Genomic DNA, 23321 nt, shown 5'->3' on the forward strand with positions numbered 1-23321 from the left:
TATGCCAGAACCACGTGGCGAACACTCCGGAATCACCTGTCGGGCCTGCCCGAACCACCTCTCAGACTTGCCAAAACCATGTTCCGGACACGCCGGTACCACCTGCCGAGTATGCCGGAACCACCTGATCCACTCCCCAGAACCACCTGCTGGATATGCCAGAATCACCTGCCGGCTACTCCAGAACCACTTGGCAGACACTCCGTAACCAACAGCCGGGCATGCCGGAACCACCTCTCAGAGGTGCCAGAACCGCATGCCGGACTCTCCGGAGTCACCTGCCGGGCATGCCGGAACCACCTGATCCTCTACACAGAACCACCTGCTGGACACGCCAGAATCACCTGCCGGCTGCGCCAGAACCACTCGGCAGACACTCCGGAACCACCTGCCGGGCATGCCGGAACCACCTCTCAGACATCCCGGAAGCACATGCCAATGACACCGGAAGCACCTGCCAAGCGCGCCAGAACCACCTGCTCGACTCGCCAAAAGCACCTGCTGGACACGCCAAAATCACGTGCCGGCAATGCCACAACCATTTGGTGAATTCTTCGGAATCACCTGCCGGGCATGCCGGAACCACCTGCCGGACATCCCGGAACCACATGCCAATGACACTGGAGGCACCTGCCGAGCAAGCCCGAACCACCTGCTCGACTCGCCAAAACCACCTGCTGGACACGCCAAAATCACCTGCCGGCTACGCCACAACCATTTGGTGAACGCTTCGGAATCACCTGCCGGGCTGGCTGGAACCACCTGCCGGTCACGCCAACATCACCTGCCAGCTATGCCAGAACCACTTGGCGGACACCATGGAAACACCTGTCGGGCCGGCCGGAACCACCTATCAGACGTGCCAGAACCATGAGCCTGAGATGCCGGAACCACACCCCGAACAGACCGAAACCACCTGCCAGACCCGCCTGAACCACCTGCCGAGCACGGCGGAACCGCCTACTCGACTCGCCGGAACCACCTACCTGACACGCTAAAATCACCTGCCGGGTATGCCACAACCACCTTGTGGACACTTCGGAATCATCTGCCGGACATGCCAGAACCAGCTCTCAGACTCACCAGAACCACGTGCCAGACACGCCGGAAGCACCTGCTGAGCATGCCTGAGCCAAATGCTCGACTTGCAAGAAACACCTGCCTGACACGCCAAAATCACCTGCCGGGTATGCCAGAACCACGTGGCGGACACTCCGGAATCACCTGTCGGGCATGCCGGAACCAACTCTCAGACGTGCCAGAACCTCGTGCCGGTCACGCCAGAACCACCTGCCGGACAGACCGGAAACACCTGCTGGATACGCCGCAACCACCGGCTTGACTCGCCGGAACCACCGCCAGACATGCAAAATGACCTGCCGGCTATGCCAGAACCACTTGGCGGACACTCCGGAATCACCTGTCGGGCATGCCGGAACCAACTCTCAGACGTGCCAGAACCTCGTGCCGGTCACGCCAGAACCACCTGCTGAGTATGCTGGAACCACCTGATCCTCTCCCCAGAACCACCTGCTGGACACGCCAGAATCACCTGCCGACTACGCCAGAACCACTCGGCAGACACTCCGGAACCACCTGCCGGGCATGCCGGACCCACATCTCAGAGGTGCCAGAACCACATCCCGGACACTCCGGAATCACCTGCCTGGCATGCAGGAACCATCTCTCAGAGGTGCCAGAAGCATGTTCCGTACACGCCGGTACCACCTGCCGAGCTCGCCGGAACCACCTGCTGGACACGCCAAAATCACATGCCAGCTACGCCAGAACCACACGGCAGACACTTCGGAATCACCTGCCGGGCTGGCTGGAACCACCTGCCGGTCACGCCAACATCAACTTTCAGCTACGCCAGAACCACTTGGCGGACACTCCGGAAACACCTCTCCGGCCGGCCGGAACCACCTCTCAGACGTGCCAGAACCATGTGCCTGAGGTGCCGGAACCACTCCCCGAATAGACCGAAACCACCTGCCAGACCCGCCTTAACCACCTGGCGAGCACGCCTGATCCACCTGCTCAACTAGCCGGAACCAACTCACTGACACGCCAAAATCACCTGCCAGGTATACAAGAACCACTTGTGGACACTCCGGAATCATCTGCCGGACATGCCAGAACCAGCTCTCAGAACACCAGAACCACGTGCCAGAGACGTCGGAAGCAACAGCTGAGCATGCCTGAGCCACCTGCTCGACTCGCAAGATAGACCTGTCGGATGCCAAAATCACCTGCCGGGTACGCCAGAAATACTTGGCGGACGCTCCGGAATCACCTGTCGGGCGTGCCGGAACCTCCTCTCAGACTTGCCATAACCATGTTCCAGACACGCCGGTACCACCTGCCGAGTATGCCGGAACCAGCTGATCCACTCCCCAGAACCACCTAGTGGACACGCCAAAATCAACTGCCGGCTACACCAGAACCACTCGTCAGAAACTCCGGAATCACAGGACGGGCATTCCGGAACCACCTCTCAGAGGTGCCAGAACCACATGCCGGACACTCCGGAATCACCTGCCGGGCCTGCTGGAACCACGTGCTGGACATGCCGGAACCACCTGCCGGACATGCCGGAACCACCTTCGGGACATTCCGGAACCACCGGCTCGACTCGCCGGAACCATTGCCGGACATGCAAAATCACCTGCCGGCTACGCCAGAACCACTTGGCGAACACTCCGGAATCACCTGCCGGGCATGGCGGAACCACCTCTCAGAGGTGCCAGAACCAAATGCCGGAGACTCCGGTATCACCTGCCGGGCATGCCGGAACCACCTCTCAGAGGTGCCAGAACCACATGCCGGACACTCCGGAATCACCTGCAGGGCACGCTGGAACCACATGCTGGACATGCCGGAACCACCTGCCGGACATGCCGGAACCACATGCCGGACATTCCGGAACCACCGGCTCGACTCGCCGGAACCATTGCCGGACATGCAAAATCACCTGCCGGCTACACCAGAACCACTTGGCGAACACTCCGGTATCACCTGCCGGGCATGCCGGAACCACCTGCCGGACATGCCGGAACCAGATGCCAGACATGCCGGAACCACCGGCTCGACTCGCCGGAACAACCGCCGGACATGCAAAATCAGCTGCCGGCTAGGCCAGAACCACTTGGCGAACACTCCGGAATCACCTGCCGGGCATGGCGGAACCACCTCTCAGACATGCCAGAACCACATGCCAATGACACCGGAAGCACCTGCAGAGAACACCAGAACCACCCGCTCGACTCGCGAAAACCACCCGCTGGACACGCCAAAATCACCTGCCGGCTACGCCAGAACCACTCGGCAGACACTCCGGAATCACCTGCCGGGCTGGCTGGAACCACCTGCCGGTCACGCCAACATCACCTTTCACCTACGCCAGAACCACTTGGCGGACACTCCGGAAACACCTGCCGAGCACGCAGGAACCACCTACTCGACTCGCTGGAACCACCTACCTGACACGCTAAAATCACATGCCGGGTATGCCACAACCACTTGTTGGACACTCCGGAATCATCTGCCGGACATGCCAGAACCAGCTCTCAGACTCACCAGAACCACGTGCCAGACACGCCGGAAGCACCTGCTGAGCATGCCTGAGCCAAATGCTCGACTTGCAAGAAAGACCTGCCTGACACGCCAAAATCACCTGCCGGGTACGCCAGAACCACGTTGCGGACACTCCGGAATCACCTGCCGGGCATGCCGGAACCACCTCTCAGAGTCGCCAGAACCACATGCCGAACACTCCAGAATCACCTGCCGGGCATTCCGGAACCACCTCTCAGAGGTGCCAGAACCACATGCCGGACACTCCCGAATCACCTGCCAGGCATGCCGGAACCATCTGTCAGACGTGCCAGAACCATGTGCCTGAGATGCCGGAACCACACCCCGAACAGACGAACCCACCTGCCAGACCCGCCTGAACCACCTTCCGAGCACGCCGGAACCACCTACTCGACTCGCTGGAACCTCCTACATGACACTCTAAAATCACCTGACGGGTATGCCACAACCACTTGGTGGACACTCCGGAATCACCTGCCGGACATGCCGGAACCACCAGCTCGACTCGCCGGAACCATTGCCGGACATGCAAAATCACCTGCCGGCTACGCCAGAACCACTTGGCGAACACTCCGGAATCACCTGCCGGGCATGGCGGAACCACCTCTCAGACATGCCGGAACCACATGCCAATGACACCGGAAGCACCTGCCGAGCACGCCAGAACCACCTGCTCGACTCGCCAAAACCACCTGCTGGACACGCCAAAATCACCTGCCGGCTGTGCCACAACCATTTGGTGAACTCTTCGGAATCACCGCCTGGCTTGCTGGAACCACCTGCCGGTCACACCAACATCACCTGCCAGCTATGCCAGAACCACTTGGCGGACACCATGGAAACACCTGTCGGGCCGGCCGGAACCACCTATCAGACGTGCCAGAACGCTGTGCCTAAGATGCTGGAACCACACCCCAAACAGACCGAAACCACCTGCCAGACCCGCCTGAACCACCTGACGAGCACGCCGGAACCGACTACTCGACTCGCCGGAACCACCTACCTGACACGCTAAAATCACCTGCCGGGTATGCCACAACCACTTGGTGGACACTCCGGAATCATCTGCCAGACATGCCAGAACCAGCTCTCAGACACACCAGAACCACGTGCCAGACATGCCGGAAGCACCTGCTGAGCATGCCTGAGCCAAATGCTCGACTTGCAAGAAGCACCTGCCAGACATGCCAAAATCACCTGCCGGGTACGTAGAACCACGTGGCGGACACTCCGGAATCACCTGTCGGGCATGCCGGAACCAACTCTCAGACGTGCCAGAACGGAGTGCCGGTCACGCCAGAAGCACCTGCCGAGTATGCTGGAACCACCTGATCCTCTCCCCAGAACCACCTGCTGGACATGCCAGAATCACCTGCCGGCTACGCCAGAACCACTCGGCAGACACTCCGGATCCACCTGCCGAGCATGCCGGAACCACCTCTCAGAGGTGCCAGAACCACATGCCGGACACTCCGGAATCACCTGCCGGGCTTGCCGGAACCATCTCTCAGATGTGCCAGAACCATGTTCCGGACACGCTGGTACCACCTGCCGAGCTCGCAGGAACCACCTGCTGGACACGCCAAAATCATGTGCCGGCTACGCCAGAACCACTCGGCAGACACTCCGGAATCACCTGCCGGGCTGGCTGGAACCACCTGCCGGTCACGCCAACATCACCTTTCAGCTACGCCGGAACCACTTGGCGGACACTCCGGAATCAGCTGTCGGGCCGGCCACAACCTCATCTCACACGTGCCAGAAACATGTGCATGAGATGCCGGAACCACTCCCCGAACAGACCGAAACCACCTGCCAGACCCGCATGAACCCCCTGGCGAGCACGCCTGATCCACCTGCTCAACTAGCCGGAACCAACTTCCTGACATTCCAAAATCACCTGCCGGCTACGCCACAACCATTTGGTGAACTCTTCGGAATCACCTGCCGGGCTGGCTCCAGAACCACTCGGCAGACACTCCGGAACCACCTGCCGGGCATGCCGGAACCACCTCTCAGAGGTGCCAGAACCGCATGCCGGACACTCCGGAATCACCTGCCGGGCATGCTGGAACCACATGCCGGACACTCCGGAATCACCTGCCGGGCATGCCGGAACCACCTGCCGGACATGCCGGAACCACCGGCTCGACTCGCCGGAACCATTGCCGGACATGCAAAATCACCTGCCGGCTATGCCAGAACCACTTGGGGAACACTCCGGAATCACCTGCCGGGCATGGCGGAACCACCTCTCAGACATGCCGGAACCACATGCCAATGACACCGGAAGCACCTGCCGAGCACGCCAGAACCACATGATCGACTCGCCAAAACCACCTGCTGGACATGCCAAAATCACCTTCCGGCTACGCCACAACCATTTGGTGAACACTTCAGAATCACCTGCCGGGCTGGCTGGAACCACCTGCCGGTCACGCCAACATCACCTGCCAGCTATGCCAGAACCACTTGGCGGACACCATGGAAACACCTGTCGGGCCGGCCGGAACCACCTATCAGACGTGCCAGAACCATGTGCCTGAGATGCCGGAACCACACCCCGAACAGAAGTAACCACCTGCCAGACCCGCCTGAACCACCTCCCGAGCACTCCGGAACCACCTACTCGACTCTCTGGAACCACCTACCTGACACGCTAAAATCACCTGCCGGGTATGCCACAACCACTTGTTGGACATTCCGGAATCATCTGCCGGACATGCCAGAACCAGCTCTCAGACTCACCAGAACCACGTGCCAGACACGCCGGAAGCACCTGCTGAGCATGCCTGAGCCAAATGCTCGACTTCCAAGAAACACCTGCCAGACACGCCAAAATGACCTGCCGGGCACGCCAGAACCACGTTGCGGACACTCCGGAATCACCTGTCGGGCATGCCGGAACCAACTCTCAGACGTGCCAGAACCTCGTGCCGGTCACGCCAGAACCACCTGCCGGACACGCCGGAACCAGCGGCTCGACTCGCCGGAACCACCGCCGGACATGCAAAATCACCTGCCGGCTACGCCAGAACCACTTGGCGAACACTCCGGTATCACCTGCCGGGCATGCCGGAAGCACCTCTCAGAGGTGCCAGAACCACATGCCGGACACTCCGGAATCACCTGCCGGGCATGCCGGAACCACCTGCCGGACATGCCGGAACCACCTGCCGGACATTCCGGAACCACCTGCTCGACTCGCCGGAACCATTGCCGGACATGCAAAATCACCTGCCGGCTACGCCAGAACCACTTGGCGAACACTCCGGTATCACCTGCCGGGCATGCCGGAAGCACCTCTCAGAGGTGCCAGAACCACGTGCCGGACACTCCGGAATCACCTGCCGGGCATGCCGGAACCACCTGCCGGACATGCCGGAACCACCGGCTCGACTCGTCGGAACCATTGCCGGACATGCAAAATCATCTGCCGGCTACGCCAGAACCACTCGGCTGACACTCCGGAATCACATGCCGGGCATGGCGGAACCACCTCTCAGACATGCCGGAACCACATGCCAATGACACCGGAAGCACCTGCCAAGCACGCCAGAACAACCTGCTCGACACGCCAAAACCACCTGCTGGACACGCCGAAATCACCTGCCGGCTACTCCAGAACCACTCGGCTGACACTCCGGAATCACATGCCAGGCAATCCGGAACCACCTCTCCGAGGTGCCAGAACCAAATGCTGGACACTCCGGTATCAGCTGCCGGGCATGCCGGAACCACCTCTCAGAGGTGCCAGAACCAAATGCCGGAGACTCCGGTATCACCTGCCGGGCATGCTGGAACCACCTCTCAGAGGTGCCAGAACCACATGCCGGACACTCCGGAATCACCTGCCGGGCATGCCGGAACCACCTGCTGGACATGCAGGAATCACCTGCCGGACATGCCGGAACCACCGGCTCGACTCGCCGGAACCATTGCCGGACATGCAAAATCACCTGCCGGCTACGCCAGAACCACTTGGCGAACACTCCGGAATCACCTGCCGGGCATGGCGGAACCACCTCTCAGACATGCTGGAACCACATGCCATTGACACAGGAAGCAACTGCCAAGCACGCCAGAACCACCTGCTCGACTCGCCAAAACCACCTGCTGGACACGCCAAAATCACCTGCCGGCTACGCCACAACCATTTGGTGAACTCTTCGGAATCACCTGCCGGGCTTGCTGGAACCACCTGCCGGTCACGCCAATATCACCTGCCAGCTATGCCAGAACCACTTGGCGGACACCATGGAATCACCAGTCGGGCATGCCGGAACCGCCTCTCAGTCTTGCCAGAACCATGTTCCTTACACGCCGGTACCACCTGCCGAGTATGCCGGAACCAACTGATCCACTCCCCAGAACCCCCTGCTGGACACGCCAGAATCACCTGCCGACTACGCCAGAACCACTCAGCAGACACTCCGGAACCAACTGCCGGGCATGCCGGAACCACCTCTCAGAGGTTCCAGAACCACTTGCCGAACACTCCAGAGTCACCTGCCTGGCATGCCGGAACGACCTCTCAGAGGTGACAGAACCACATGCCGGACACTCGCGAATCACCTGCCGGGCATGCCGGAACCATCTCTCAGACGTGCCAGAACCATGTTCCGGACACGCTGGTACCACCTGCCGAGCTCGCCGGAACCACCTGCTGGACACGCCAAAATCATGTGCTGGCTACGCCAGAACCACACGGCAGACAATCCGGAAACACCTGCCGGGCTGGCTGGAACCACCTGTCGGTCACGCCAATATCACCTGCCAGATGTGCCAGAACCACTTGTCGGACACCATGGAAACACCTGTCGGGCCGGCTGGAACCACATCTCAGACGTGCCAAGACCATGAGCCTGAGATGGCGGAACCACTCCCCGAACAGACCGAAACCACCTGCCAGACCCGCCTGAAGCCCCTGGCGAGCACGCCTGATCCACCTGCTCAACTAGCCGGAACCAACTTCCTGACATTCCAAAATCACCTGCCGGCTACGCCACAACCATTTGGTGAACTCTTCTCAATCACCTGCCGGGCTGGCTCCAGAACCACTCGGCAGACACTCCGGAACCACCTGCCGGGCATGCCGGAACCACCTCTCAGACATGCCGGAACCACATGCCAATGACACCGGAAGCACCTGCCGAGCACGCCAGAACCACCTGCTCGACTAGGCAAAACCACCTGCTGGACACGTCAAAATCACCTGCCTGCTACGCCACAACCATTTGGTGAACTCTTCGGAATCACCTGCCGGGCTTGCTGGAACCACCTGCTGGTCACGCCAACATCACCTGCCAGCTATGCCAGAACCACTTGGCGGACACCATGGAAACACCTGTCGGGCCGGCCGGAACCACCTCTCAGACGTGCCAGAACCATGAGCCTGAGATGCCGGAACCACTCCCCGAACAGACCGAAACCACCTGCCAGACCCGCCTGAAGCCCCTGGCAAGCACGCCTGATCCACCTGCTCAACTAGCTGGAACCAACTTCCTGACACGCCAAAATCACCTGCCAGGTATACGAGAACCACTTGGTGGACACTCCGGAATCATCTGCCGGACATGCCAGAACCAGCTCTCAGACACACCACAACCACGTGCCAGAGACGCCGGAAGCACCAGCTGAGCATGCCTGAGCCACCTGATCGACTCGCAAGATACACCTGTCGGACATGCCAAAATCACCTGCCGGGTACGCCAGAAACACTGGGCGGACGCTCCGGAATGACCTATCGGGCGTGCCGGAACCACCTCTCAGACTTGCCAGAACCATGTTCTGGACACGCCGGTACCACCTGTCGAGTATGCCGGAACCAGCTGATCCACTCCCCAGAACCACCTAGTGGACACGCCAAAATCAACTGCCGGCTACGCCAGAACCACTCGGCAGACACTCCGGAATCACAGGCCAGCCGTTCCGGAACCACCTCTCAGAGGTGCCAGAACCAAATGTCGGACAATCCGGTATCACCTGCCGGGCATGCCGGAACCACCTCTCAGAGGTGCCAGAACCACATGCCGGACACTGCGGAATCACCTGCACGGCAAGCTGGAACCACATGCTGGACATGCCGGAACCACCTGCCGGACATGCCGGAACCACCTGCCGGACATTCCGGAACCACCGGCTCGACTCGCCGGAACCATTGCCGGACATGCAAAATCACCTGCCGGCTACGCCAGAACCACTTGGCGAACACTCCGGTATCACCTGCCGGGCATGCCGGAACCACATCTCAGAGGTGCCAGAACCACATGCCGGACACTCCGGAATCACATGCCGGGCATGCCCGAACCACCTGCCGGACATGCCGGAACCACCGGCTCGACTCGCCGAAACCATTGCCGGACATGCAAAATCACCTGCCGGCTACGCCAGAACCACTTGGCGAACAGTCCGGTATCACCTGCCGGGCATGCCGGAACCACCTCTCAGAGGTGCCAGAACCACATGCCGGACACTCCGGAATCACCTGCCGGGCATGCCGGAACCACCGGCTCGACTCACCGGAACCATTGCCGGACATGCAAAATCACCTGCCGGCTATGCCAGAACCACTTGGGGAACACTCCGGAATCACCTGCCGGGCATGGCGGAACCACCTCTCACACATGCCGGAACCACATGCCAATGACACCGGAAGCACCTAGCGAGCACGCCAGAACCACCTGCTCGACTCGACAAAACCACCTGCTGGACACGCCAAAATCACCTTCCGGCTACGCCACAACCATTTGGTGAACACTTCGGAATCACCTGCCGGGCTGGCTGGAACCACCTGCCGGTCACGCCAACATCACCTGCCAGCTATGCCAGAACCACTTGGCGGACACCATGGAAACACCTGTCGGGCCGGCCGGAACCACCTATCAGACGTGCCAGAACCATGTGCCTGAGATGCCGGAACCACACCCCGAACAGACCGAAACCACCTGCCATACCCGCCTGAACCACCTGCCGAGCACGCTGGAACCACCTACCTGACACGCTAAAATCACCTGCCGGGTATGCCACAACCACTTGGTGGACACTCCGGAATCATCTGCCGGACATGCCAGAACCAGCTCTCAGACACACCAGAACCACGTGTCAGACACGCCGGAAGCACCTGCTGAGAATGCCAGAGCGAAATGCTCGACTTGCAAGAAACACCTGCCAGACACGCCAAAATCACCTGCCGGGTACGCCAGAACCACCTGGCGGACACTCCGGAATCACCTGTCGGGCATGCCGGAACCAACTCTCAGACGTGCCAGAACCTCGTGCCGGTCACGCCAGAACCACCTGCCGGACACGCCGGAACCACCGGCTCGACTCGCCGGAACCACCGCCGGACATGCAAAATGACCTGCCGGCTACGCCAGAACCACTTGGCGAACACTCCGGAATCACCTGTCGGGTGTGCTGGAACCACCCCTCAGACTTGCCAGAACCATGTTCTGGACACGCCGGTACCACCTGCCGAGTTGCCGGAACCACCTGGTCCACTCCCCAGAACCACCTAGTGGACACGCCAGAATCACCTGCCGACTACGCCAGAACCACTCGGCAGACACTCCGGAACCACCTGCCGGGCATGCCGGAACCACCTCTCAGAGGTGCCAGAACCACATGCCGGAGACTCCGGTATCACCTGCCGGGCATGCCGGAACCACCTCTCAGAGGTGCCAGAACCACATGCCGGACACTCCGGAATCACCTGCCTGGCATGACGGAACCATCTGTCAGACGTGCCAGAACCATGTTCCAGACACGCTGGTACCACCTGCCGAGCTCGCCGGAACCACCTGCTGGACACGCCAAAATCACCTGCCAGCTACGCCAGAACCACACGGCAGACACTCCGGAATCACCTGCCGGGCTTGCTGGAAACACCTGCCGGTCACGCCAACATCACCTGCAAGCTAGGCCAGAACCACTTGGCGGGCACCATGGAAACACCCGTCGGGCCGGCCGGAACCACCTCTCAGACGTGCCAGAACCATGAGCCTGAGATGCCGGAACCACTCCCCGAACAGACGGAAACCACCTGCCAGACCCACCTGAACCCCCTGGCGAGCACGCCTGATCCACCTGCTCAACTAGCTGGAACCAACTTCCTGACACGCCAAAATCACCTGCCTGGTATACAAGAACCACTTGGTGGACACTCCGGAATCATCTGCCGGAGATGCCAGAACCAGCTCTCAGACACACCAGAAGCACGTGCCAGAGACACCGGAAGCACCAGCTGAGCATGCCTCAGCCACCTGCTCGACTGGCAAGAAACACCTGTCAGACAGGCGTAAATCACCTACCGGGTACGCCAGAAACACTTGGCGGACGCTCCGGAATCACCTGTCGGGCGTGACGGAACCACCTCTCAGACTTGCCAGAACCATGTTCTGGACACGCCGGTACCACCTGCCGAGTATGCGGGAACCAGCTGATCCACTCCCCAGAACCACCTAGTGGACATGCCAAAATAAACTGCCGGCTACGACAGAACCACTCGGCAGACACTCCGGAATAACAGGCCAGGCATTCCGGAACCACCTCTCAGAGGTGCCAGAACCACATGCCGGACACTCCGGAATCACCTGCCGGGCATGCCGGAACCACCTGCCGGACATGCCAGAACCACCGGCTCGACTCGCCGGAACCATTGCCGGACATGCAAAATCACCTGCCGGCTATGCCAGAACCACTTGGGGAACACTCCGGAATCACCTGCCGGGAATGGCGGAACCACCTCTCAGACATGCCGGAACCACATGCCAATGACACCGGAAGCACCTGCCGAGCACGCCAGAACCACCTGCTCGACTCGCCATAACCACCTGCTGGACACGCCAAAATCACCTGCCGGCTACGCCACAACCATTTGGTGAACAATTCGGAATCCCCTGCCGGGCTGGCTGGAACCACCTGCCAGTCACGCCAACATCACCTGCCAGCTATGCCAGAACCACTTGGCGGACACCATGGAAACACCTGTCGGGCCGGCCGGAACCACCTCTCAGACGTGCCAGAACCATGTGCCTGAGATGCCGGAACCACACACCGAACAGACCGAAACCACCTGCCAGACCCGCCTGAACCACCTGCCGAGCACGCCGGAACCACCTACTCGACTCGCTGGAACCACGTACCTGACACGCTAAAATCACCTGCCGGGTATGCCACAACCACTTGGTGGACACTCCGGAATCATCTGCCAGACATGCCCGAACCAGCTCTCAGACACACCAGAACCACGTGACAGACACGCCGGAAGCACCTGCTGAGCATGCCTGAGCCAAATGCTCGACTTGCAAGAAGCACCTGCCAGACACGCCAAAATAACCTGCCGGGTACGCCAGAACCACGCAGCGGACACTCCGGAATCACCTGTCGGGCATCCCGGAACCAAATCACAGACGTGCCAGAACCTCATGCCGGTCACGCCAGAACCACCTGCCGGACAGACCGGAAACACCTGGTGCACATGAAAAATCACCTGCCGGCTACGCCACAACCATTTGGTGAACTCTTCGGAATCACCTGCCGGACTGGCTGGAACCACCTGCCGGTCACGCCAACATCACCTGCCAGCTATGCCGGAACCACTTGACGGACACCATGGAAACACCTGCCGGGCCGGCCGGAACCACCTATCAGACGTGCCAGAACCATGTGCCTGAGATGCCGGAACCACACCCCGAAAAGTCCGAAACCACCTGCCAGACCCACCTGAACCCCCTGGCAAGCACGCCTGATCCACCTGCTCAACTAGCCGGAACCACCTACCTGACACGCTAGAATCACCTGCCAGGTACGCCAGAACCACGTGGCGGACACTCCGGAATCACCTGTCGGGCATGCCGGAACCAACTCTCAGACGTGCCAGAACCTCGTGCCGGACACGCCAGAAGCACCTGCCGGACAGACAGGAAACACCTGCTGGACACGCCGGAACCACCGGCTCGACTCGCCGGAACCACCGCCGGACATGCAAAATGACCTGCCGGCTACGCCAGAACCACTTGGCGAACACTCCGGAATCACCTGTCGGGCATGCCGGAACCACCTCTCAGACTTGCCAGAACCATGTTCCAGACACGCCGGTACCACCTGCCGAGTATGCCGGAACCACCTGATCCACACTCCAGAACCACCTGCTGGACACGCCAGAATCACCTGCCGGCTATGCCAGAACCACTCGGCAGACACTCCGGAACCACCTGCTGGGCATGGCGGAACCACCTCTCAGAGGTGCCAGAACCACATGCCGGAAACTCCGGAATCACCTGCCGGGCATGCCGGAACTATCTCTCAGACGTGCCAGAACCATGTTCTGGACACGCCGGTACCACCTGCCGAGCTCGTCGGCACCACCTGCTGGACACGCCAAAATCACCTGCCGGCTACGCCAGAACCACTCAGCAGACACTCCGGAATCACCTGCCGGGCTGGCTGGAACCACCTGCCGGTCACGCCAACATCACGTTTCAGCTACGCAGGAACCACTTGGCGGACACTCCGGAAACCCTGTAGGGCCGGCCAGAAGCACATCTCAGACGTGCCAGAACCATGTGCCTGAGATGCTGGAACCACACCCCGAACAGACCAAAACCACCTGCCAGACCCGCCTGAACCCCCTGGCGAGCACGCCTGATCCACCTGCTCAACTAGCCGGAACCACGTTCCAGACACGCCAAAATCACCTGCCAGGTCTCCCAGAACCACTTGGTGGACACTCCAGAATCATCTGCCGGACATGCCAGAACCAGCTCTCAGACACACCAGAACCACGTGCCAGACACGCCGGAAGCAACTGCTGATCATGCCTGAGCCAAATGCTCGACTTGCAAGAAACACCTGCCAGACACGCCAAAATCACCTGCCGGCTACGCCAGAACCACTCGGCAGACACTCCGGAATCACTTGCCAGGCATTTTGGAACCACCTCTTAAAGGTGCCAGAACCAAATGCCGGACATTCCGGTATAACCTGCTGGGCATGCCGGAACCACCTCTCAGAGGTGCCAGAACCACATGCCGGACACTCCGGTATCACCTGCCGGGCGTGCCGGAACCACCTGCTGGAGATGCCGGAACCACCGGCTCGACTCGCCGGAACCATTGCCGGACATGCAAAATCACCTGCTGGCTACGCCAGAACCACTTGGCGAACACTCCGGAATCACCTGCCGGGCATGGCGCAACCACCTCTCAGACATGCCGGAACCACATGCCAATGACACCGGAAGCACCTGCCGAGCACGTCAGAACCATCTGATCGAGTCGCCAAACCACCTGCTGGACACGCCAAAATCAGCTTCCGGCTACGCCACAACCATTTGGTGAACACTTCGGAATCACCTGCCGGGCTGGCTGGAAACACCTGTCGGTCACGCCAACATCACCTGCCAGCTATGCCAGAACCACTTGGCGGACACCATGGAAACACCTGTCGGGCCGGCCGGAACCACCTATCAGACTTGCCAGAACCATGTGCCTGAGATGCCGGAACCACACCCAGAAAAGACCGAAACTACCTGCCAGACCCGCCTGAATCACCTGCCGAGCACGCCGGAACCACCTACTCGACTCGCTGGAACCACCTACCTGACACGCTAAAATCACCTGCCGGGTATGCCACAACCACTTGGTGGACACTCCGGAATCATCTGCCGGACATGCCAGAACCAGCTCTCAGACACACCAGAACCACGTGCCAGACACGCCGGAAGCACCTGCTGAGCATCCCTGAGCCAAATGCTCGACTTGCAAGAAGCACCTGCCAGACACGCCAAAATCACCTGCCGGGTACGTAGAACCACGTGGCGGACACTCCGGAATCACCTGTCAGGCATGCCGGAAACAACTCTCAGACGTGCCAGAACGGAGTGCCGGTCACGCCAGAAGCACCTGCCGGACACGCCGGAACCACCGGCTCGACTCGCCGGAACCACCGCCGGACATGCAAAATGACCTGCCGGCTATGCCAGAACCACTTGGCGAACACTCCGGAATCACCTGTCGGGCGTGCCGGAACCACCTCTCAGACTTGCCAGAACCATGTACTGGACACGCCGGTACCACCTGCCGAGTATGCCGGAACCACCTGATCCACTCCCCAGAACCACCTGCTGGATACGCCAGAATCACCTGCCAGCTACTCCAGAACCACTTGGCAGACACTCCGTAACCAACTGCCGGGCATGCCGGAACCAACTCTCAGAGGTGCCAGAACCGCATGCCGGACACTCCGGAATCACCTGCCAGGCATGCCGGAACCACCTCTCAGAGGTGCCAGAACCACATGCCGGACACTCCCGAATCACCTGCCGGGCATGCCGGAACCATCTGTCAGACGTGCCAGAACCATGTGCCTGAGATGCCGGAACCACACCCCGAACAGACGAAACCACCCGCCAGACCCGCCTGAACCACCTTCCGAGCACGCCGGAACCACCTTCTCGACTCGCTGGAAACACCTACCTGACACGCTAAAATCACCTGCCGGGTATGCCACAACCACTTGGTGGACACTCCGGAATCATCTGCCGGACATACCAGAACCAGCTCTCAGACACACCAGAACCACGTGCCAGACATGCTGGAAGCACCTGCTGAGCATGCCTGAGCCAAATGCTCGACTTGCAAGAAGCACCTGCCAGACACGCCAAAATCACCTGCCGGGTACGACAGAACCACGTGGCGGACACTCCGGAATCCACTGTCGGGCATGCCGGAACCAACTCTCAGAGGTGCCAGAACCACATGCCGGACACTCCCGAATCACCTGCCGGGCATGCCGGAACCATCTCTCAGACGTGCCAGAACCATGTTCCGGACACACTGGTACCACCTGCCGAGCTCGCCGGAACCACCTGCTGGACATGCCAAAATCACCTGCCGGCTACGCCAGAACCACTCGGCAGACACTCCGGAATCACCTGCCGGGCTGGCTGGAACCACCTGCCGGTCACGCCAACATCGCCTGCCAGCTGTGCCAGAACCACTTGGCGGACACCATGGAAACACCTGTCGGGCCGGCCGGAACCACCTCTCAGACGTGTTCAGAACCATGTTCCTGAGATGCTGGGACCACTCCCCGAACAGACTGAAACCACCTGCCAGACCCGCCTGAACACCCTGGCGAGCACGCCTGAACCACCTGCTCAACTAGCCGGAACCACCTTCCTGACACGCCAAAATCACCTGCCAGGTCTACCAGAACCACTTGGTGGACAGTCCGGAATCATCTGCCGGACATGCCAGAACCAGCTCTCAGACACACCAGAACCACGTGCCAGAGACGCCGGAAGCACCAGCTGAGCATGCCTGAGCCACCTGCTCGACTAGCAAGAAACACCTGTCGGACATGCAAAAATCACCAGCCGGGTACACCAGAACCATGTGGCAGACACTCCAGTATCACCTGTCGGGCATGCCGGAACCACGTCTCAGAGGTGCCAGAACCACATGCCGGACACCCCCGAACCACCTGCCGAGCACTCCAGAACCACCTGCTCGACTCGCCAAAACCACCTGCTGGACACGCCAAAATCACCTGCCGGGTACGCCAGAACCACTCGGCAGACACTCTGGAATAACCTGCCCGGCTTGCTGGAACCACCTGCCGGTCACGCCAACATCACCTGCCGGCTACGCCAGAACCACTTGGCGAGCACTCCGGACCACCTGCCGAGCACGCCGGAACCACCTGCTCGACTCGTCTGAACCACCTGCCGGACATGCCAAAATCACCTTCCGGCTACGCCAAAACCAATTGGTGGACTCTCTGGAATCACCTGCCGGGCATCATAGAACCACCTCTCAGACGTGCCGGAACAACGGGCCGGAGACACCGGATCCCCCTCCCCGTAAGACCGGAACCACCTCTCAGAAGTGCCAGAAGCACGTGCCAGAGACGCCGGAAGCACCTGCCGAGCACGTCGGAACCACCTACTCGACTCACCGGAACAACCTACCTGACACGCCAAAATCACCTGCCGGGTATGACACAACCACTTGGTGGACACTCCGGAATAATCTGCCGGACATGCCAGAACCAGCTCTCAGACACACCAGAACCACGTGCCGGACACACCGGAAGCACCTGCTGAGCATGCCTGAGCCACATGCTCGACTTGCAAGAAACACCTGCCAGACACGCCAAAATCACCTGGCGAGCATGCTGGAACCACCTCTCAGAGGTGCCACAACCACATGCTGGAGACGGCGGAAGCACCTGCCCAGAATGCCGGAAGTTCCTGATCCACACCCCAGAACCACCTGCCGGACACGCCGATATCACCTGCCGGCTATGCCAGAACCACTCGGCGGACACTCCAGAATCACCTGCCGGGCATGCCAGCACAACCTCTCAGAAGTGCCAGAAGCATGTGCCGGACAGGCCGGAACCATCTCCCGGACAGACCGGAAACACAGGAAACAATCGCCGGAACCACCTGCTGGACTCACCGGTCCCACCTGCCGGACACGCCAAAATCACCTGCCCGCTACACCTGAACCGCTTGGCGGACAAGCCGGAATCACGTGAAGGGCATGCTGACACAACCTCTCAGACGTGCCAGAACCTCGTGCCGGACACCCCAGAACCACCTGCCGTACAGACCGGAACCACCTGTCGGCCATGCCGGAACCACCTCTCAGACTTGCCAGAACCAAGTTTCGGACACGCCGGTACCACCTGCCGAGTATGCCGGAACCACCTGATCCACTCCCCAGAACCACCTGCTGGATACGCCAGAATCACCTGCCGGCTACTCCAGAAGCACTCGGCAGACACTCCGTAACCAACTGCCGGGCATGCCGGAACCACCTCTCAGAGGTGCCAGAACCACATGCCGGACACTCCAGAATCACCTGCCGGTCATGCCGGAACCATCTCTCAGACGTGCCAGAACCATGTTCCGGACATGCCGGAACCACCTGCCGAGCTCGCCGGAACCACCCGCTGGACACGCCAAAATCACCTGCCGGCTACGCCAGAACCACTCGGCAGACACTCCGGAATCACATGCCAGGCATTCCGGAACCACCTCTCAGAGGTGCCAGAACCACATTCCGGACACTCCGGAATCACCTGCCGGGCTGGCTGGAACCACCTGCCGGTCACGCCAACATCACCTTTCAGCTACGCCAGAACCACTTGGCGGACACTCCGGAAACACCTGTCGGGCCGGCCGTAACCACCTCTCAGACGTGCCAGAACCATGTGCCTGAGATGCCGGAACCACTCCCCGAACAGACCGAAACCACCTGCCAGACCCGCCTGAACCCCCTGGCGAGCACGCCTGATCCACCTGCTCAACTAGCCGGAACCACCTTCCTGACACGCCAAAAGCACCTGCCAGGTATACCAGAACCACTTGGTGGACACTCCGGAATCATCTGCCGGACATGCCGGAACCAGCTCTCAGACACACCAGAACCACGGGCCAGAGATGCCGGAAGCACCAGCGGAGCATGCCTGAGCCACCTGCTCGACTCGCAAGAAACACCTGTCGGACATGCCAAAATCACCTGCCGGGTACGCCAGAAACACTTGGCGGACGCTCCGGAATCACCTGTCGGGCGTGCCAGAACCACCTCTCAGACTTGCCAGAACCATGTTCTGGAAACGCCGGTACCACCAGCCGAGTATGCCGGAACCAGCTGATCCACTCCCCAGAACCACCTAGTGGACACGCCAAAATCAACTGACGGCTACGCCAGAACCACTCGGCAGACACTCCGGAATCACATGCCAGGCATTCCGGAACCACCTCTCAGAGGTGCCAGAACCACATGCCGGACACTCCGGAATCACCTGCCGGGCATGCCGGAACCACCTGCCGGACATGCCGGAACCACATCTCAGAGGTGCCAGGACCACATGCCGGACACTCCGGAATCACCTGCCGGGCATGCCGGAAACATCTCTCAGAGGTGACACAACCACGTGCCGGAGAGAACGGAAGCACCTGCCGAGCGCGCCGGAACCACCGGCCCGACTCGCCGGGACCATTGCCGGACATGAAAACTCACCTGCCGGCCACGCCAGAATCACTTGGTGAACACTCCGGAATCACCTGCCGGGCATGGCGGAACCACCTCTCAGACATGCCGGAACCACATGCCAATGACACTGGAAACACCTGACGAGCACGTCAGAACGACCTGCTCGACTCGCCAAAACCACCTGCTGGATACGCCAAAATCACCTGCCGGCTATGCCACAACCATTTGGTGAACACGTCGGAATCGCCTGCCGGACTGGCCGGAACCACCTGCCGGTCACGCCAACATCACCTGCCAGCTATGCCAGAACCACTTGGCGGACACCATGGAAACACCTGCTGGGCCGGCCGGAGCCACCTATCAGACGCGCCAGAACCATGTGCCTGAGATGCCGGAACCACACCCCGAACAGCCCGAAAACACCTGCCAGACCCGCCTGAACCACCTGCCGAGCACGCAGGAACCACCTAATCGACTCGAAGGAACCACCTACCTGACACACCAAAATCACCTGCCGGGTATGCCGGAACCACCTCTCAGTCTTGCCAGAATCATGTTCTGGACACGCCGGTACGACCTGCCGAGTATGCTGGAACCACCTGATCCACTCCCCAGAACCACCTGCTGGACACGCCAGAATCAGCTGCCGGCTACGCCAGAACCACTCGGCAGACACTCCTAAACCACCTGCCGTGCATGCCGGAACCACCTCTCAGAGGTGCCAGAACCACATGCCGGACACTCCGGAATCACCTGTCGGGAATGCCGGAACCATCTCTCAGACGTGCCAGAACCATGTTCCGGACACGCCGGTACCACCTTCCGAGCTCGCCGGAACCACCTGCTGGACACGCCCAAATCACCTGCCGGCTACGTCAGAACCACTCGGCAGACACTCCGGAATCACCTGCCGGGCTTGCTGGAACCACGTGCCGGTTACGCCTACATCACCTGTCAGCTGCGCCAGAACCACTTGGCGGACACTCCGGAAACACCTGTCGGGCTGGCCGGAACCACCTCTCAGACGTGCCAGAACCATGTGCCTGAGATGCCGGAACCACTCCCCAAACAGACCGAAACGACCTGCCAGACCCGCCTGAACCCCCTGGCGAGCACGCCTGATCCACCTGCTCAACTAGCTGGAACCACCTTCCTGACACGCCAAAATCACCTGCCAGGTATACCAGAAACGCTTGGTGGACACTCCGGAATCACCTGCCGGACATGCCAGAACCAGCTCTCAGACACACCAGAACCACGTGCCAGAGACGCCGGAAGCACCAGCTGAGCATGCCTGACCCACCTGCTCGACTCGCAAGAAACACCTGTCAGACATGCCAAAATCACCTGCCAGGTACGCCAGAAACACTTGGCGGACACTCCGGAATCACCTGTCGGGCATGCTGGAACCACCTCTCAAACTTGCCAGAACCATGTTCTGGACATGCCGGTACCACCTGCCGAGTATGCCGGAACCAGCTGATCCACTCCCCAGAACCACCTAGTGGACACGCCAAAATCACAGGCCGGCTACGCCAGAACCACTCGGCAGACACTCCGGAATCACATGCCAGGCATTCCGGAACCACCTCTCAGAGGTGCCAGAATCAAATGCCGGACACTCCGGTATCACGTGTCGGGCATGCCGGAACCACCTCTCAGAGGTGCCAGAACCACATGCCGGACACTCGGAATCACCTGCCGGGCATGCCGGAACCACCTGCCGGAGATGCCAGAACCACCGGCTCGACTCGCCTGAACCATTTCCAGACATGCAAAATCACCTGCCGGGTACGCCAGAACCACTTGGCGAACACTCCGGAATCACCTGTCGGGCGTGCCGGAACCACCTCTCAGAGGTGCCAGAACCACATGCCGGACACTCCGGAACCACCTGCCGAGCACGCCGGAACCGCCTACTCGACTCGCCGGAACCACCTACCTGACACGCTAAAATCACCTGCCGGGTATGCCACTACCACTTGGTGGACACTCCGGAATCATCTGCCGGACATGCCAGAACCAGCTCTCAGACTCACCAGAACCACGTGCCAGACACGCCGGAAGCACCTGGTGAGCATGCCTGAGACAAATGCTTGACTTGCAAGAAACACCTGCCTGACACGCCAAAATCACCTGCCGGGTACGCCAGAACCACGTGGCGGACACTCCAGAATCACCTGTCGGGCATGCCGGAACCAACTCTCAGACGTGCCAGAACCTCGTGCCGGTCACGCCAGAACCACCTGCCGGACACGCCGGAAACACAGGCTCGACTCGTCGGAACCACTTCTGGATATGCAAAATGACCAGCCGGCTACGCCAGAACCACTTGGCGAACACTCCGGAATCACCTGTCGGGCATGCCGGAACCGCCTCTCAGAATTGCCAGAACCATGTTCCGGACACGCTGGTACCACCTGCCGGAACACCGGAAGCACCTGCCGAGCACGCCAGAACCACCTGCTCGACTCGCCAAAACCACCTGCTGGACACGCCAAAATCACCTGCCGGCTACGCCACAACCATTTGGTGAACGCTTCGGAATCACCTGCCGGGCTGGCTGGAACCACCTGCCGGTCACGCCAACATCACCTGCCAGCTATGCCAGAACCACTTGGCGGACACCATGGAAACACCTGTCGGGCCGGCCGGAACCACCTATCAGACGTGCCAGAACCATGTGCCTGAGATGCCGGAACCACACCCCGAACAGACCGAAACCACCTGCCAGACCTGCCTGAACCACCTGCCGAGCACGCCGGAACCGCCTACTCGACTCGCCGGAACCACCTACCTGACACGCTAAAATCACCTGCTGGGTATGCCACAACCACTTGGTGGACACTCCGGAATCATCTGCCGGACATGCCAGTACCAGCTCTCAGACTCACCAGAACCACGTGCCAGACACGCCGGAAGCACCAGCTGAGCATGCCTGAGCCAAATGCTCGACTTGCAAGAAACGCCTGCCTGACACGCCAAAATCACCTGCCGGTTACGCCAGAACCACGTGGCGGACACTCCGGAATCACCTGTTGGGCATGCCGGAACCAACTCTCAGACGTGCCAGAACCTCGTGCCGGTCACGCCAGAACCACCTGCCGGACAGACCGGAAACACCTGCTGGATACGCCGCAACCACCGGCTTGACTCACCGGAACCACCGCCAGACATGCAAAATGACCTGCCGGCTATGCCAGAACCACTTGGCGGACACTCCGGAATCACATGTCGGGCATGCCGGAACCAACTCTCAGACGTGCCAGAACCACCTGCTGAGTATGCTGGAACCACCTGATCCTCTCCCCAGAACCACCTGCTGGACACGCCAGAATCACCTGCCGACTACGCCAGAACCACTCGGCAGACACTCCGGAACCACCTGCCGGGCATGCCGGACCCACATCTCAGAGGTGCCAGAACCACATCCCGGACACTCCGGAATCACCTGCCTGGCATGCAGGAACCATCTCTCAGAGGTGCCAGAAGCATGTTCCGGACACGCTGGTACCACCTGCCGAGCTCGCCGGAACCACCTGCTGGACACGCCAAAATCACATGCCAGCTACGCCAGAACCACACGGCAGACACTCCGGAATCACATGCCGGGCTGGCTGGAACCACCTGCCGGTCACGCCAACATCAACTTTCAGCTACGCCAGAACCACTTGGCGGACACTCCGGAAACACCTCTCCGGCCAGCCGGAACCA

The sequence above is a fragment of the Equus caballus genome, chromosome 14 (assembly GCF_041296265.1).
Source record: "Equus caballus isolate H_3958 breed thoroughbred chromosome 14, TB-T2T, whole genome shotgun sequence".
NCBI lineage: Eukaryota > Metazoa > Chordata > Mammalia > Perissodactyla > Equidae > Equus > Equus caballus.